The sequence below is a fragment of the Diceros bicornis genome, unplaced genomic scaffold (genome assembly GCF_020826845.1).
Source record: "Diceros bicornis minor isolate mBicDic1 unplaced genomic scaffold, mDicBic1.mat.cur scaffold_96_ctg1, whole genome shotgun sequence".
Lineage (NCBI taxonomy): Eukaryota > Metazoa > Chordata > Mammalia > Perissodactyla > Rhinocerotidae > Diceros > Diceros bicornis.
Window position 1 is genome coordinate 909,584 of NW_026691855.1, and position 15,352 is coordinate 924,935.

General features: G+C 51.2%; 1 long non-coding RNA gene across 1 annotated transcript; it reads left to right on the top strand.

The window, feature by feature from the left end:
• The first annotated feature begins 10,657 nt into the window (after positions 1-10,657).
• LOC131403928 (uncharacterized) lies at positions 10,658-13,865 on the top strand. Its single transcript, XR_009219646.1, has 3 exons — positions 10,658-10,781; positions 11,265-11,368; positions 13,332-13,865. It is a non-coding gene; the product is annotated as an uncharacterized LOC131403928 (long non-coding RNA).
• Positions 13,866-15,352: the final 1,487 nt, after the last annotated feature.

Consider the following 15,352-nt stretch of genomic DNA (forward strand, 5'->3'; position numbering starts at 1 on the left):
TAAAGATGTGGAGGCTCAGAAATATTAAATAAGTTGACACAGAAGGAAAAGAATTACTACAAAGCTAAATTAACCACATATTCACACTATGTTTCAAAGAAAGAAAGACGTTTTCTGACTTACAAACAGACTCAATGTTGACCTCCCACAGTCCTGCAGCTAAAGAACTGGTAAAGAATGTACATCAGGAAGAAGAAATGTGAACCCAGGAAAACATAACAGAAGTCACTAGGAAAGGAAAAAACCGTCTGTCTAATTTAGTATTAGTTTTAAAACAAGACATTAAAAACACATTTGAATTAAAATTTCAGATAATTACCACATGGAAGAATACAGGAGAGAAGATTTAGGTAAAAAATAACTCATTTTTTAGGGAAGATATAAATACTAAGATACTCTATTATTGTTTAACACATTGCTCTCAGAAACTGATAAATCTGTGGGACAAAAGTAAGTAATGATAAAGAGGATTTGAAGAGTGCAACATACTCGATCAGACAAATAGACAAATCCCAACACACTGGCTTATTTTGAGACTTGTGATGCTGAAAACAGTCCTTCTCCTGACAGCATGATACCGCAATGGCATATCAATTTTCATGAATCAAATTTCCAACGTATATAAATCTAAAAAAATGAAAAACCAGTATTTCCTTGTATGCAACTAGTGATTCAACATACAACAAATACCAGAAAAATAGAGACCCAGAAGTAGGTGTCTTTTTTGAGAAGACAGATATAACAGCTCTTTAGTGAAATGTTATGTTGGAATCTATTGCAACATTACACAAAAAGGACAATCCATTTGGATGAGGTATGTTTTCTTTGTGACTGTGAGGGCAAAACTCTAAAGAATCCCCTGACTGTGATAACTCTCTGTTGATCTTAAAATACAAATACATAACACTCAGGAAAGTAAAGGAAGGAAAGATCTCCTTTCTCTCCTCACCTGAAACTCAATCTCCCACCTCAGAAGGATCACTGTCCGTATCTTCTCTGTCATGCAAAGGAATCAATGAAAAGAAAAGTATTGGTATATATTAAAGTTTTAAGAGCTCAAACCAAGAAAACCTAATGACTCCTGCAGAGGCATTGATTTAGTGTGAGCTCCATGTCATCTGCCCCGTCTTGTCTCTATCATCGTGTTTGTCGGGACGTCCTTCTTGGCCCCTCACTCTCCCTGCCTCGTTAGCCAGTCTGTCTGCATCAGTGCTACCGCCAGTCTCTCTCTTGCCGTCTTCACTTTCTCTTCCTGTTTCCTGATATCTTCCTGAGTCACCAGAAGTTGTTTGCAAAGGAGCTGTGGGATGTACAGACCAATTCCTGGGATCGTCTCTGCTGAATCTGAAGACCAGGCAGGGGTGGGCATGGGACTGGGGTTCGGACCACCTGTGAGCACACCTGGCAGGGATGCACCTGTGCAACTAGGTGCAAGATTCAGCAGGGCTTTGGCAAGGTCCAAAGGACTTAACGGTTCCCCTGCACTCTGCAGGCCTGGAGACCTTGCAATCTCTTCTGCCAGCAGAGTTGTTGGGGCTGCTCCAAGGTTTCCTCCCATTGATGGCATCTGACCTCATTGCCAGGATGGGATGTGATTCTAGTAACTGGCCTCTTGAATATGTAACTGGACATCCTCAAAGGGATGGAGATGCTCAAACCAGGCTTTGGGTTGGATTGGTGTCCACAATCATGTCGCTTCTTCTGTGATGATTTGACCATCATACTTCTTTTCCTCTTACCCTATAAATTGGGAATGTGGATCAGAGTGATAAATGAAGCCTGACTTCCCAGGACAATTATGTCAGATGCCTTGTACTTCTACCCTCCCTCTCTCCCTGTGGGGATTAATCTGACCTGTGTCCTGGGACGTCATCAAAGAGATTTGGGTCAAGAACAGAAAGCTCTAGGTCAAAACTCAGGACTACGGCAGGTCATTTCTTCTCCCCCATGTTGTTAGACACTTATGAGTATGACTTTATTCTCATTTTGTCCTTGTCTCTCTCAACAACAAAATCCCTGGTGCTCCCTGTCAGGACACACTGTTCCCAGTCTTTTTCTAAATCCCAAATCATACCATTCTTCTGTACTATATGACTATTCATTTGATAAGCCCATTGACCAGTTGGTGTTCATAGCTCCATTCGAGCTTAAGTCAGTAGTGAAATTATCATCCACCCCACTCCTAGTGACTCTTATTTGACAACTGTGAACATTAAATCTCAGTAAAGAGAATGTATGTCTGGAAAAACTCAACTTACAAATGGAGATTGTGCTGTAAGTGGGAAGTACACACTGGGCTTATGAAACCCAGGAAAACAATGTAAACTCTCTCATTATTAAGTTTTGTATAGACTGCACCCACATTGATGATATCTTGGTTATAGTGGGTTAAAATATACTATTAAAATTAGTTTCACTTGTTTGCTTTCATTTTTTAAAATGTGGCTACTAAGAAAAAAATTAAATTCTATAATATAGAGTGCTTAATGTTACTATAGGACAGTGCCGATGAAGCCATCGGTGAAAATAAATTCCAGAGAAAGTGGTTAGGGAAATTTTTTCCCTAGGAAAGGCGTCTAAAATGGCCCACACTGCAAGATGCAACAAAAACTGTCATACACACACACACACACACACACACACACACAAACTGACAGAATGAAACAAACCTCTTCTTAGAGTCCCACCACTTTTCACATGGCAAGAGGTTGCACTCCTACTTAGTCCTAATTGGACTAATCTCAAGAAAGAAGGCAGAAGTCAAGGTAATTTACCAGTTAGGAAGATCTAAAACCAGAGACTAAAGCTCAAGATATGTGGTGAATTTCCTGTCCTGGCTTCTGTTATTAATTCAATATGTTAGGGAGACTTTTCCAAGGAGGATTGTTTTAAAACTCACTTTTTCTTTACTATGTAAAAATAGACAGGCTATGTAAAGAATAATTACTTTAGCCAATCAATGAAAAGGAGATGATAGAACACGAATACCCTTATTATAAGTCACTACTGGATTAGAGAGTCAGGGAACAGCTGACATTGTTTTGATTTGGCCTTAATTAGGCTGATTCTGATTTCATGATCGTCATATTGGTTGTATTATGCTAGAACATAGGAAACTTCCCAGCCCCTCTACTATTTAACCACCAAGGCCCACCAACCAGACTAGTCCTTGCTGACACATCCCCTGCCTCAATCTCTTCTGACAACACCTGGAGGATTTTCCCCAAATCCCACTCTGTCCCTGTACTCTTCTACCTGCCCCAGGGCCAGGGAATCATTTTCTCCAAGGCTCAGGCTCTGCGTGTGTCCAGCTCTGGGGATGGCACTTCTCCCTCGAGTGAAGACAAGGATCAGAGCGCAGACTCTGTGAGCTGCAGCAATTGGACAAAGACTGGGGTTTGCTGACAGAAAAGAACCTTTAGTGGGCACGGTTACCAGGGTCCAAGAAGCCCCAGTGATTCCTCCAGGGAATGTGATGCAGGACAGAGCAGGAATGTCTGCCTGTGGTTTGGCTTGGGAATGCCTGTAGGGTGACATAGGTGACATTGGTAATGCATTCGCCAATGTTGTTCACTCATTTATTCATCGTATGTCGTGGAGTGCATTCTACATACATCCAGGCAACAGTCTCACACTCTGGGGCTCACAGGCAGTGTCAGAAGAATTTCTAAATTTTATTTCTAATATATAGGTACAGCACTGGCAATACACTAGGCGTTCCAAGCATTTTTCAAATATTAACTCCTTTAATACTCTCCATAAACCTACAAAGTAGGTATGCTGATCATTTTTGCCAACTGAGTGATGAAGAAACTGAGGCACCAATCAAGTAAATAACTCAGTCAATACAAATATCTAGTAAGGGATTGAGCTGGAATTTGGACGTGAGGAGTTAGCTCCATACTCTGTGCTCTTAACCACGACATCTACTCTCTAAAGACTGCACATCATGAAAAAATTTGATAAGTTATTAATTTTCTTGGTGCATTGAGTAGCCACACTATTTTATCTGTGTCTGAAAAATAAAATACCTGCGTAGAAACTACTGCACATACACACTCAAATTACATCTACCAATGTCCCCAGTCCCTGAAAATTAATACAGAGAACATTTCAGAGTGTTTCTTGAGCGGGTTGGGAGGACTCTGAGGAAATCCCAGTGTTACTGTAAGAAGCTGAGGACAGGCTGTGACTGGATCTCAGGGGAAAGTTGTCCTCAGGAGTCACGATTGAATGACAACATTGATGGGAGTGTCTCAGCAGTGACTGAATTCAGGGTCTGGTGGTGTTTTAACCTGGTGCTTATTTTCTGGCTGCGTGTTTATGGTGATGCAGCACAGGGAGAGGGGATGGTTCACTGTGTTCTTGGGGAAACCAGACCCATGAAAGAGAGGGAATGACGGTTTCCTTAAACAATAGACTCGTGGTGGGAAAAATTCGGCCTGGAAGAGACAGTCGTGTTCCTGGTATAACCAGAAGGAGTTGCCTCTGCATCAGCCAAAGCAGACAGCCCTTCCCCGTGCACTTATTTGACCTCAGTGGGAGGAAGGAGGAGGAAATCATGTAATGCTCTTCTGGATGTAAGATTTGTGATGGTAGTGACTGTGCTAGGAGGATCTGAAAGGCCTCTCTGAGGCATTTCAGACCTTTGCTGTGACCAGAATGACAAGTGTAAGCACCCCTGCGTATGTCTGGGAAGAGTTAGTGTGTCAAGGAGAAGGCTCCCTTGTGCAGAGACTCACATGAAGAAGCGAGTTTGACTAGGGAAGATCAGAAATGTGGCCAGTGTGGCTGGAGGAAACCTGACAAAAGAGATTGAGGGGAGATAAGAGGGTGATCAGGCTGGATCCTGGGACATGGTAGACTGTTACTTTCTGTTCCTCTGTGACAAAATTACTCCAAAACCTATCACCTATACAGTACAAATATATAACATCTCATAATTTCTGTGAGCCAAGCATCTGGCATGGCTTAACTGGGTGCCTCTGTCTCAAAGTCTCTGTGAAGCAGGTTTGTGGTCTGAACAGGGCTCAAATGGGGGAGGATTCCCACCCAAGATCACGCACATGGGTTTTGGCAGGATCCATTCGGACTGAGAGTCTGAGCTCCTGTCTGTCTGTTGTCTGGACACTCCCTCAGTTCTCTCCTATGGAGCCTCTACATAGTGCAACTGAAAACATCAGCACTTGCATTCCCAGTTCTGGTGATTTGATAGAGAGAGAGAGCGAGCGAGCAAGAGAGAGAGAGAGATGGAAACAGAAGGAGGGAGGTAAGTAGGGAACCCAAGTAAGCCAGAAAGCAGGAAGTGAAAGACATTTTGTAATTAAAACTTGGAAGTGACATCCCATCACCTTGGCTGTGTTCTGTTGTTCAGAAGCCAGATACTGACCACTTAGTGGTGACACAAGGATGTGCACTTCAGGAGGCAGGGAACATTGGGGCCATTGTGGAGGCTGCCCACCACATAGGCCAATGTGAGGCACTTGGGACTGATTCTGAGTAAAACAGGGGGCCGTGGAAGGGTTAATGCCAGTGGATCACAATGTCTGAATTTCCTCTAATTTCAACTCCTTAAGGATGCAGACCTGAAAATGAGGCCCAGAGGGGCAGTCAGTTTCCCAAGATCACACATCTGGAACCCAGAGAAGATCTGACTGGTAGTCTATGTGATGTCCTACTCCTTCTTGTACTTCCTCCATCTCTAAGTGTGTACATTAGACACATGTGACACCAGCCCACAGGTGTTGTACGTATTATCACATGTACCCTGACAAGGTCCCTAGGAAGCTGTTTTTAGCCCAATCCTCATTGTGCAGCTTGGGAGACTGGGGAGATCTTGAGAGGCACAGCAGCTTTTCCAGGACACAGAACTGGTAGGAAAAAAGAGGTCTGACTTCAGCTCTGTCTCCTCAAAGCTGGGCCCCTGGATCCACTCCCAAGGAGCAGTGGGGAGGGTGGTGATGGGTATTTGTGCACAGTGATGGAGATGACACGAGCAAAGAGGGAGAGCAGCCAACAGCCTAGAGGGGGCTTTGGGTGTGTCTGATTGAATAAAGGGGCCAAGTATTAGAACCTTGAACAAGTGACCTCACTTCCTTGGTGACAGCCCCCAACAGAACTTAGAACTCTGGTTACCAGGCACCCACACTGTAATCACAGCCTCATGTCCAGTTCATTTGAGTGGAGACACTCGACACAGCAGGATGTTCTCATGTTGTCCCGTGACTTTCCGAGCCTCTGGCCCCCGGAAAGCCCAGAATGAGAGCATGTTAAGTCGTTTTAGGCATTGGCTCAGCCCTCACCTCGAATGTCCGTGGCCTTTTGGCAGGAGGAACCATCAGGTAACAGTGTGGGCCAGGGCAGGCCACTCTAGGTCAGGCCAGAACTGTGATCCCAAAAGGACAGCCCCACACCACTTGACACTCATTATGTGTGTGTGTGTGGGAGATGGAGTTAAGGAAGCTGGGGATGAGGAGGACCCAGCCTGGGCAGGAGCAGGAAGCTAGATGGTGGGAGTCGGGCAGTGTGTCATGTTCATACTCAAGATCTTGGCTGCAGGAGATGACGGTGAGTGCTGGGGACCAACCTCCTGTATCTGCATGTGAATCCTGGGCCCTCAAAGTATCCTGGCATTCCTTCCCTGGTGGAGTCTATGCAGATTCCCCTCTGTGCCTGATCTGTGGGTGTGTTTCCCCCTGTGGCAAAGTCCAGGCAGGCCCCTGATCCCTCCTGGCCTGACTGCTGGGCACTGTCACTGCAGAGCTGCACCCAAGAGATGGTCGAGGAGCTGGTGGATGGTTCCAGTTCACCCTCTCCCTGGAAGGAACACAAGTGCACCAGTCCATTAATGACCAGGGCTTCCCTGAGGTGAGTGTGGGTGCAGAGGTGTCTTCACACACAGGACTCTGAGATGACCAAGGCAGTACTAGAATGAAGACTCAAATCTGACAACCCCCTGGACTCCCCGCCACCAGAATTTTTTCACTAGAGTACCCCACAGTCCAACTCTCAAAAGAATCTGGACCTCCAATCTTCCACACCAGCTACACAGGAGGGTAGAAAGTCACCTCAGTCCTCCTGGTGGTTCACTGTGATATCACTTACTGTATGTCCCTCCTCCTCTCCCCCAGTGTGAGGATGAGTTCACTGTGAATTTAAATGAGGCCTGCAGGATGCGTGCCCTCCAGGCAGGCATGATGGAGAAGCTGACAGAGTCCATGTCACCGGCTTTCCTGAGTAGGAACACGTCCAGCTTCACCACCTTCATGGTCAACTACTCGGCCTTAGACACATCCCAACGGGTCCTGGACCAGCTGTTTACTAGCTGAGTAGCCACACCCTCCTCAGCACAGTGGTGACTCTGCCCACTGCCAGCTGTGTACCTTGGGCAAATCCCCACATCTCTCTGAGCCTCAGTTTGCTCTTCTGAAAAGTAGGGGAGGGGGATAAATTTCATGGTGATCTTGTAGGGACTAATGGGATCAGCAATGACAGGTGCTTACCTGGTGCCTGGATCTGCAGAGAGGGCTGTGGACGTGCTGTGGTAGTCCATGGTGTTTATTTTTCTCTTCGCCGTGAAAAGTAGTCTGCCTCACTGATCTCTAGGATGTGGCCTTTCTGAGTGTGGAAAAACACATGGAAAGCACCCTGTCAAGGAGTTGAGATTCCATGCAGCTGGTCCTGATCCTTTTCCTTGGGCTAGCCAATTAAGGATCTCTGGGGCAGCAGAGAGGCCCTAGGCCCACTCAAGTGTCTGGGATGGTCTGGTTGATCCTCATCCATTCAAGTGTGTAGATTAAGCACCTACTACATGCAGGACTTTTGGAGACACTTAGTAAAGTCAGTGAATGAAGGAGACACAATCGCTGTGCCTCAATTGTCGTCTGAGAGTCAGACAGTGACATTAGACATCTTTCGCAGGTCCTGTCTTCCATGGTACATCCCAAGTGATGCCCTGATAGCCTCCTTTATAGCTGGAGCCATCTTCCCTTTTTCCAGCCAGGAGGGCAGAGCACAGGACCATCTAAAAAATTGAGTGGTCTTTGGGTCCAGAATAAGGGCTTCCTGTCCCTACAGAACAAGGTGTGGAGGGAGAGATGGGGGCTGTGGCTGGGGCGGGCCTGTCAGAACCTTGCGTCTCACACATCTTTTGATTCCCAAGGGAAGGCTGAGGTCTGGTGGCTTCCACTCCAGGAAGACAGGAGTCAAAGAGCTATGGATGGGTGCCAGGACCCCTGGGAAGCAGAGGGGTGGCTAGGCTGAGTTGTCTCCAAGAGACACATTCCATCACAGACCCATGTTAATCTGTCTCTTCTCCATATCCACCTCTTCTGACCACCACCTCCAGGCCCAAGACAGGAGGTCTGTGAGCAACCCGCTCAAAAACCGGCCTTTGCTCAATCCAGTTGCACAAGTACATGGAGGGTTGGGCTGGGCTGTGTCCCGGCCCTTCAGGAGAAGAGAGTCAGCAGGAAGAGAGTCACGACAGGCTCTGTGTTCAACTTGCTGGATGAGCAGGGGCTCATCCCCAGGATGGGAACGGGCAGGCATTGGTGCCTTGCATGAGAAGTGTGCAGGGAAAGGACAGGCCTCTGACTCTGTTGCCAAATTGCCTCCCCCAGTGCCATCTCTTCTCTGGTGGGAACCTGCCTGGACCCAGGGCAGGATTTCTGGGAACCCCTGCACTTTCCCTGCTTCAGGATGAAGTTGACATCTCTGCATCTCAGCTTGCCTGGCTCGGAGCTGGGGAGCCACGCCTACTTTCTCCAGCTCCAGCTGGAGTATCCAAGGCACATTGAGGCAGATCTGGAAGGTGAGAAGACTGCAGTCTGGGAAGATGATTTGAAGGATCTTCAAAGTCTAGTTTCCCTTAAAGGCAGTGGGGTCTTTCCTGACTTTGACAGGGACCGTGGAAGTCAGCTACTTGAGTGACACTGTTTCTTTCTCCTGCTGCAGTACCATCTCCAGAGCTCCCTCCAGCTCCAGAGCCAGAGCAAGGGCCAGCTCCACGGCTAGATCCAGCACCAGCACTAGTTTCACCACCTGTGCTAGAGCTGGAGCCAGTATCACCTCCATCAGTCCCTCCAGGGCCAGAGCCACCACCAACATCAGCTCCAGCCCCAGTGCCAGCTCCTGAGCTGGAGCCAGCTGGACCATTGGCTCCAGGGAGAATCCTCACTCCACCTGGAGAGATAACAGCAGAGCCAGATCCAGCCCCAGAGCCCGCCTGCCCCTGGGATGTGACCAGCAAGAACCTGCTGAGGGAGGAGAAGCCTGACTTCTTGGAGTTCCCTCCCCGGCTTGTGGCAGAGCAGTGGACACTGATGGATGTGGTGAGCAGCGGGGCTCTCAGGGCCGGTGGGGTCGGCCTTTGCTGTGCCTTGAGCTGCCCCACACCTGCCATTTCCTGATCCAGAATCCCATGATCTCGGTCCAGCTTCCCTGCTTACCCTCATGTGACCTGAGCAGACTTCTTAATTCCCAAGCTTTTGCTGTCCTCATGTGGACAGTAGAGATGGACACTGAGAGCAGCTGCCATGCAGACTGGCTGTGCAGATGGACGAGGTGGAGCAGAGAGGATGTTGGGCAGAGTCTGCGCTTTGGTGGAGCGGAGCACACTGAAGTGCTGTCTTGTCCTGGGTAGTTCACTCATTTGCCCAGGAGGCCTCAACAGCCTCAGCACTAATTAAGCACCTCATGTGTACATGACTACAAGGCAGAAAAACAAAGCCCGTGGTTGTTGCTGCCTTGTGGAAATGTGCCACTGAAAGAGGCAACAGACCCTAGGATGGTCAGAATGGGTGGGAGATGCCCCTAGAGACGGTCAAGCAGGAGCCGAGTTCTGGTGCTTGGAGGAAGTGAGACTGTGCAGCGAGCAAATGCCACTTCCCTGCGCCACAGTATCATGTCCTGGGTCATCCTGTGCTGGGTGTCCTCAGGGGACACAGGCAACACCCAGGGACTCACACAAGCCTCAGGCCGCATTATCAGCTTCCTGAGCTCAGGCTCTCACCTCTGACTCAGCCTGGGACTGGGGGCTGCGGACGCTGAGCTGGGCTGTGCCAGGGCTGGGTGACATGCCCTGTCCTCCCCAGGAGCTCTTCAAGAAAGTGATGCCCCACGACTTCCTGGACTCCATCTGGTCCCAGTGTGACAACAGGGGCAATGAACACCTGGCACCCACCATCCATGCCAACACGACCCACTTTAACAGAATGGTCGAATGTGTCGTCACCACCTGCATTGGGGACCCGAGCATGATGGTCCAGGACAGGGCCAGGGTGGTGGAGCTCTGAATCCAGGTAACCAAGGTAAGATGTGGGAGGCCCTGAGAGCCCCTCTCTGGAGTCGGGGGAACTGCCCCTTCTCCTTTCTCAGCTCTCGTGTTTGAAGTCTGTGTTCTGAGCACTTGCACAATCCTTAGGCCCCTCCTGCCAGTGCCTCGATGACCTGACTCCTGGTCCCAGTGGTGGGAAGCTCACCCCTTCCTGGGCTCCTTCCTTGGCTTGAGCTAAAATCCTCCTCCTGGAAGTATTCCTCATCAGGTTCCAGCTGTGCCTTTCCTGGGTTCCCTGAGCCGCTGTTTCCTCCAGGACAAGAGACGTCAATGAGGCGACAGAAGCCAGAGGAAGCAGGGCTCCAGCTCCCTCTCACAGCTCATTCTCTTCCCTTCCCCAGGAATGCCAAGGCCTGAGGAACTTTTTCTCACTCCATGTGATCCTCTGGGCTCTGCAGGGCCCCTCCATTCAGCATTTAAAAGAGACATGGAGATGGGTGTCCAGGTGGGTAGGCCTCTCTCCATGCTTGTACCACCTGGGTGGACCAGACCCCGCACAGGGCTGGCATTGCCCTTCTGTCAGTTGGGACCTCCTGGGAGACAGCAAACCCTGGCGATAGAGTCTGACATGGTTGGAAGGCTTGGAGTCTTTCTGAAAATTTAGGCCAGTGGTTCTGCTTCAGGAATCAGTTTCCCTAAGTGACAGATCCTGGCTTGAGCCAAATTGAAGGTTTTCAAGTATTTTCAACAACAGAACTCTCTGTCCACATGAAATTAAGACTGTTTAAAACACATCTGCTGAGAAGATAAGAGAATGGAGGCCCCAGGTGACAATAGGAGAGCCCCCTCCCCAGTCCCAGACACCTCAGGGCTCAGAGGACACAGTGAAAACGCTCATCCAGGCTGTCTGGATCTTCTGGGTTTTCAAACAAAAGGAATTTACCCTCAAACCACTCCATAGTGTTTCTTTCCTTTTTTCCCTTCTCAGGAAGAACTGGACAAAACTTAAAAAGTTGATGAAAACTAGCCAGCGGGAGAGCAGGAAGCTGCTCAAGGAGGTGAGTGGAGGCTGGAGATCTGGAAGGAGGGGAGGTGAGGGGGGGAGAGACCAGGCAGGATGTGCTTTGGGAAGTTTTTCATTTAAGGTTCCATGAGAAATAACGGTCTGTCTTGTCCAGCTTGACAGGAAGCAGGGGGTATGAGCTGCAGGGGCTGGTGGGGACTGTTTGGGGCAGGACGCCTTGGTCACGGGATACAGAGGTGTCGCCTGGACTGTTCCAGGAGGTGAGGAGCTGGCAGAATGAGCAGGTCTCTGGCTTCCATGCGGACCCATCAGCTGGCCCTCTTCCTCCAGGCTGGTGGGTGGATGGAGTGGGTGGGGGTTCCTTTCTTCCTAAAGCAACCCAGCCTGTCCTCAGGAAGCCAGGCCCCTGCTGCTCCTTCTGTCTTCACTGCACGTCGCAGGGGAGGGCACTCTGCCTGCCCCAGGGATGGGCACTGTGAGGTCACACAGGTCTTGTGGACACAGGGGCTGCCCAGCCTTGGGCCAAATGGTGGATCTGGGACAGAACTGTGTGTTCTCTGGGACTGTGTGATCTAGCCCTATAGTGGTCACTGCTGACAAACCAGTGAGTCTCGCCCGGTGGCTTGTTGACAAAGATACACCCCAGATGGCAATGAGAATTATCGGGGAACCTACAGATCCTTAATGGACCTTCCTGACAGGACATTAGAAGTTTCCAAGTGAAAAAGGATGCAAATGTCACCATTACACAGCGCCATGGTCACCCCCTCCACTGTCACTCAGATGTGGCACAAAGGGGTCCCCTTCCCCCTTGGAGGAGTTCTGTGCAGGGTTCATCCTGAGGGGATTCTAGGGAGCTGAGGCCTTTGGCATGGCCTCAGGTCCAGCCTGGTGTCAGAGAATCTCAGGGGGCTGGAAAACACAGAATCCACTTGGATAAGACTCCGAGACACCTTGTGCCACCCGATCCATGGCTCAGGCTGACTGAGGGCCTCAACACACCCCGAGAGTCAGGAGAACAGGACCTTGGTCAGAGGTGTGTCTGGAGGAGGAGTGAAGGCCATGGGCCAGGCCCTTTGGCTGGGAGGTGGGGACGGTCTCCTCTGTGGGCCCCTGAGCAAGTCACTGCCCCTCTGTGGGCCTCGGTCTCCTCATCTGGGAAATGGAGGGAGATGATCTGTGGTGCAGGCCTCACAAGGGTGATGAGGTACAAGGGGGAGAGGAATGTGCAGGAGATTTGCGCTCCTCCTCCTTGAGGGGGGAGGGGAGAGTACTGGTGACAGTCAGATGACACTGAGTCCTCAGGGGACCCTGAGAGGCCTGGGAGTCCTCCTCACACTTTCCTGATAAGGAGAGAGGCTTAGGGGCCTGGGCAGGCCTGAGGGAGCAGAGGAGGGAGTGTTGGAAATGCGAGTGATCTAGAATCAGAGCACTCTGGAATGGGAGCAGCCATAGACACCAGATGTCCGAGGTCCAGGATCAGGGGCCTGGGAGACACGGGGAAGGGAGCATGGCCTCCCTGAGCCTGTCCTTGACCCTGCAGGACGTGACCTCTGTGTGGGCCACCATAGAGATGGATCCCCAGGGAGCCCAGGAGAGACAGCAGCAGCAGGTGAGGGGGCCTGAGGGGGAGGGTGTCAGAGGAGGAGGTCTCTCTCCTCACGGCTTGAGGCCTCCCTAAGAGAGGGGTCCCTCCTCCTCCAGCCCAGCTCCTGGAGCCCCAGAGCCTGCTATGCCTGCCCTGGAAGTGACCAGGAGGAGGCCTGGGAGGGCTGGGCCCAGGATGAAATAGAGAGGGGAGGGGCAGGGAGCACATACTCTGGGATTTGACAAAAGCCACCCCTAGGAGGTGACTGGGGAATTTGGGTGGTCCTGGAGGGGGCAACTGAGGGGAGGCCGCTGAGGGTCCTAGGCTGCTCTCTGTGGGAGTCTGTGGTGGGCAGGAGGCTGGGGTGAAGGGATTTGGGGGAGGGTCAATGGGGACACCTGAGATGTGGGACTCATCTCACCACTCCCACCCTGATTTCACAGGGTGTCGTCCCCTTCCTGGGCACGTTCCTCTATCACCTGAAGCTGCTGGACATTGGGATGGAGGATGATCTGGAAGTGAGTGAGCCTGGAGGTGGGGCCAGGGAGAAGTATCCTGAGGTTTGGGAGGCGATAGCCCTGCACTGGGCCCTGAGCTCTCAGTACCTGGCAAACCTTCTCTCATGAGAGCCCCATGGCCACCCCTGGGAGCTGGAGAGTCAGGCCCATCTTAGCAATGCATGAATAGACGGCCCACGTAAGCCCCCCACCAGGCTCCCTGGGCTGGTGAAGCTCAGAGCTGCCTGTCTGCAGAGCTGCAGGAGGCTGTGTCTGAGCTGCACTCAGCCTCCCCCTCAGGTCCTGCCCCTGGGGGAGTGCCATCAGCCCCTGCAAGTGAGGAAGAACTTCTGTGGTCCAGCTGTCCCTTCCTCCCTGAGGCCCCAGTCTCCCCATCTGTCATCAGAGAGGGTGTGCTACATAAGGTCTCTGGCCTCAGCTCCCCTGTCCCTCCTGCTCTGGAGCCCAGAGCCTGGCCCAGTGTCAAGTTCTCTTTGTGGAAGGTCTGCCCTCTCCTGGGCCCTGACGTTCCTGCAGCCTGAGAAGGGGTGGGATGGGGGTTGTTATGGGCTTAGGGGGCTGTTTCTGATGGACATTGGCTGTCTCCCTTCCAGGGAAATCAGGCCAACTTCCAGAAAGGATGTGAGGTGAGCAGGGGTGGGGAGGGTGGGGAAGTGGATATCACAGAGCTCCCCTAGCAAGACATTCTCTGGCCTCATCCCTTGGGTCAGATCCACAAAGCTGGGAATCCCATCACGTTGGTGAGTGTAGGGGGGGCTGGCATCAAGGACATCTTCCTGGATGAGGAAGTAATTCAAGCCAACTGTGAGAACAGGCAAGTCCTGAATGGAGTGGGAAGGAAAGAGGGTTCCCGAGTGAGCACAGACCCCAGACCAGATCCTCACTCCCCACAAGTCCCTGGCAGGGTTCCCCACCCAAGCCCTGTCTGAATCCTGTCCTTCCTCCCAGAAATTCAAAGTCATCAGTAGGATCCAGCTGCTCCAGCAGGCTGCAAATGCGTATGACCTGGAGCGAGAAGAACGATTTGGGGCCTGGTTCCAGGCCATGGAGCCCATCAGTGTCCATGAGAGGTGGGGGGGACAGGAGGTGGGTGAGGGCAGGGTAGACTCTCTCTGATGGCCAGCTCCAGAGCCTGTGGCCTGGCTCGCTAATCAGCCTCAGAACTCGTAGCGTGGTGACCCATGGGGCACTGGGACTCAGCTGCTGGCAGGCTCTGGGAGGGGCACCTGAGGTGTGGCTCCTGGTAGCTCACAGGTCCACTCTGTCCTGTAGCTACTGGGTCTCCTGCCAGCTGGAGCCTGCACACCAGAAGGCGAGTAAAATGCGGCTCTTCAAGAGAAAGAGGAACCGGACATCATCCAGCTTAGGGCCGAGTGAGTGTTGGGACCAGCAGCGACTGAATCCAGGGGCTCAGTACAGCTTCAGGCTAAGCATGGGCCTGGATCCCAGCTCCACTGCTGACCAGGCCTGGGACGGGCCGCTCCCCTCTCCTCTCTGGGATTCAGTTGCATCCTCTGAAATGGGTGATGCTAAATGATGCCTCCTGCATCAGGGACAAACGGGATGCTGTTGATGGCCTCAGCACACGGCACAGGGTTTGGATCAGAGTGCAGGGGGGCAGGGAGGTGTGCCATGAATCTCGGGGAGGTACCCCAAAATAGTCTGTTTCTTCTCTTCAGCCGCCATGCATTTGGCGATGAGCCGTCACACTCTGGAGACCTCAAGTGCAGCTCCTCCTGACCAGCAGGGACACTGGCGCCCTCGGGGTGTACTGGGTCAGCTCTTCCCACCCTGAGTGAACGAGGACATCCTAAGACTTTCCCTGGTTTCCCCTAAAGCCCCAGAGGGAGGGCACCACCCCCTCCAACTCCCTGAAATCTGCACCCCAGCGACTGTTAACCCATTGGGGAGGAGTGATATTATTTCTTTACTAGTAAATGGTAGAT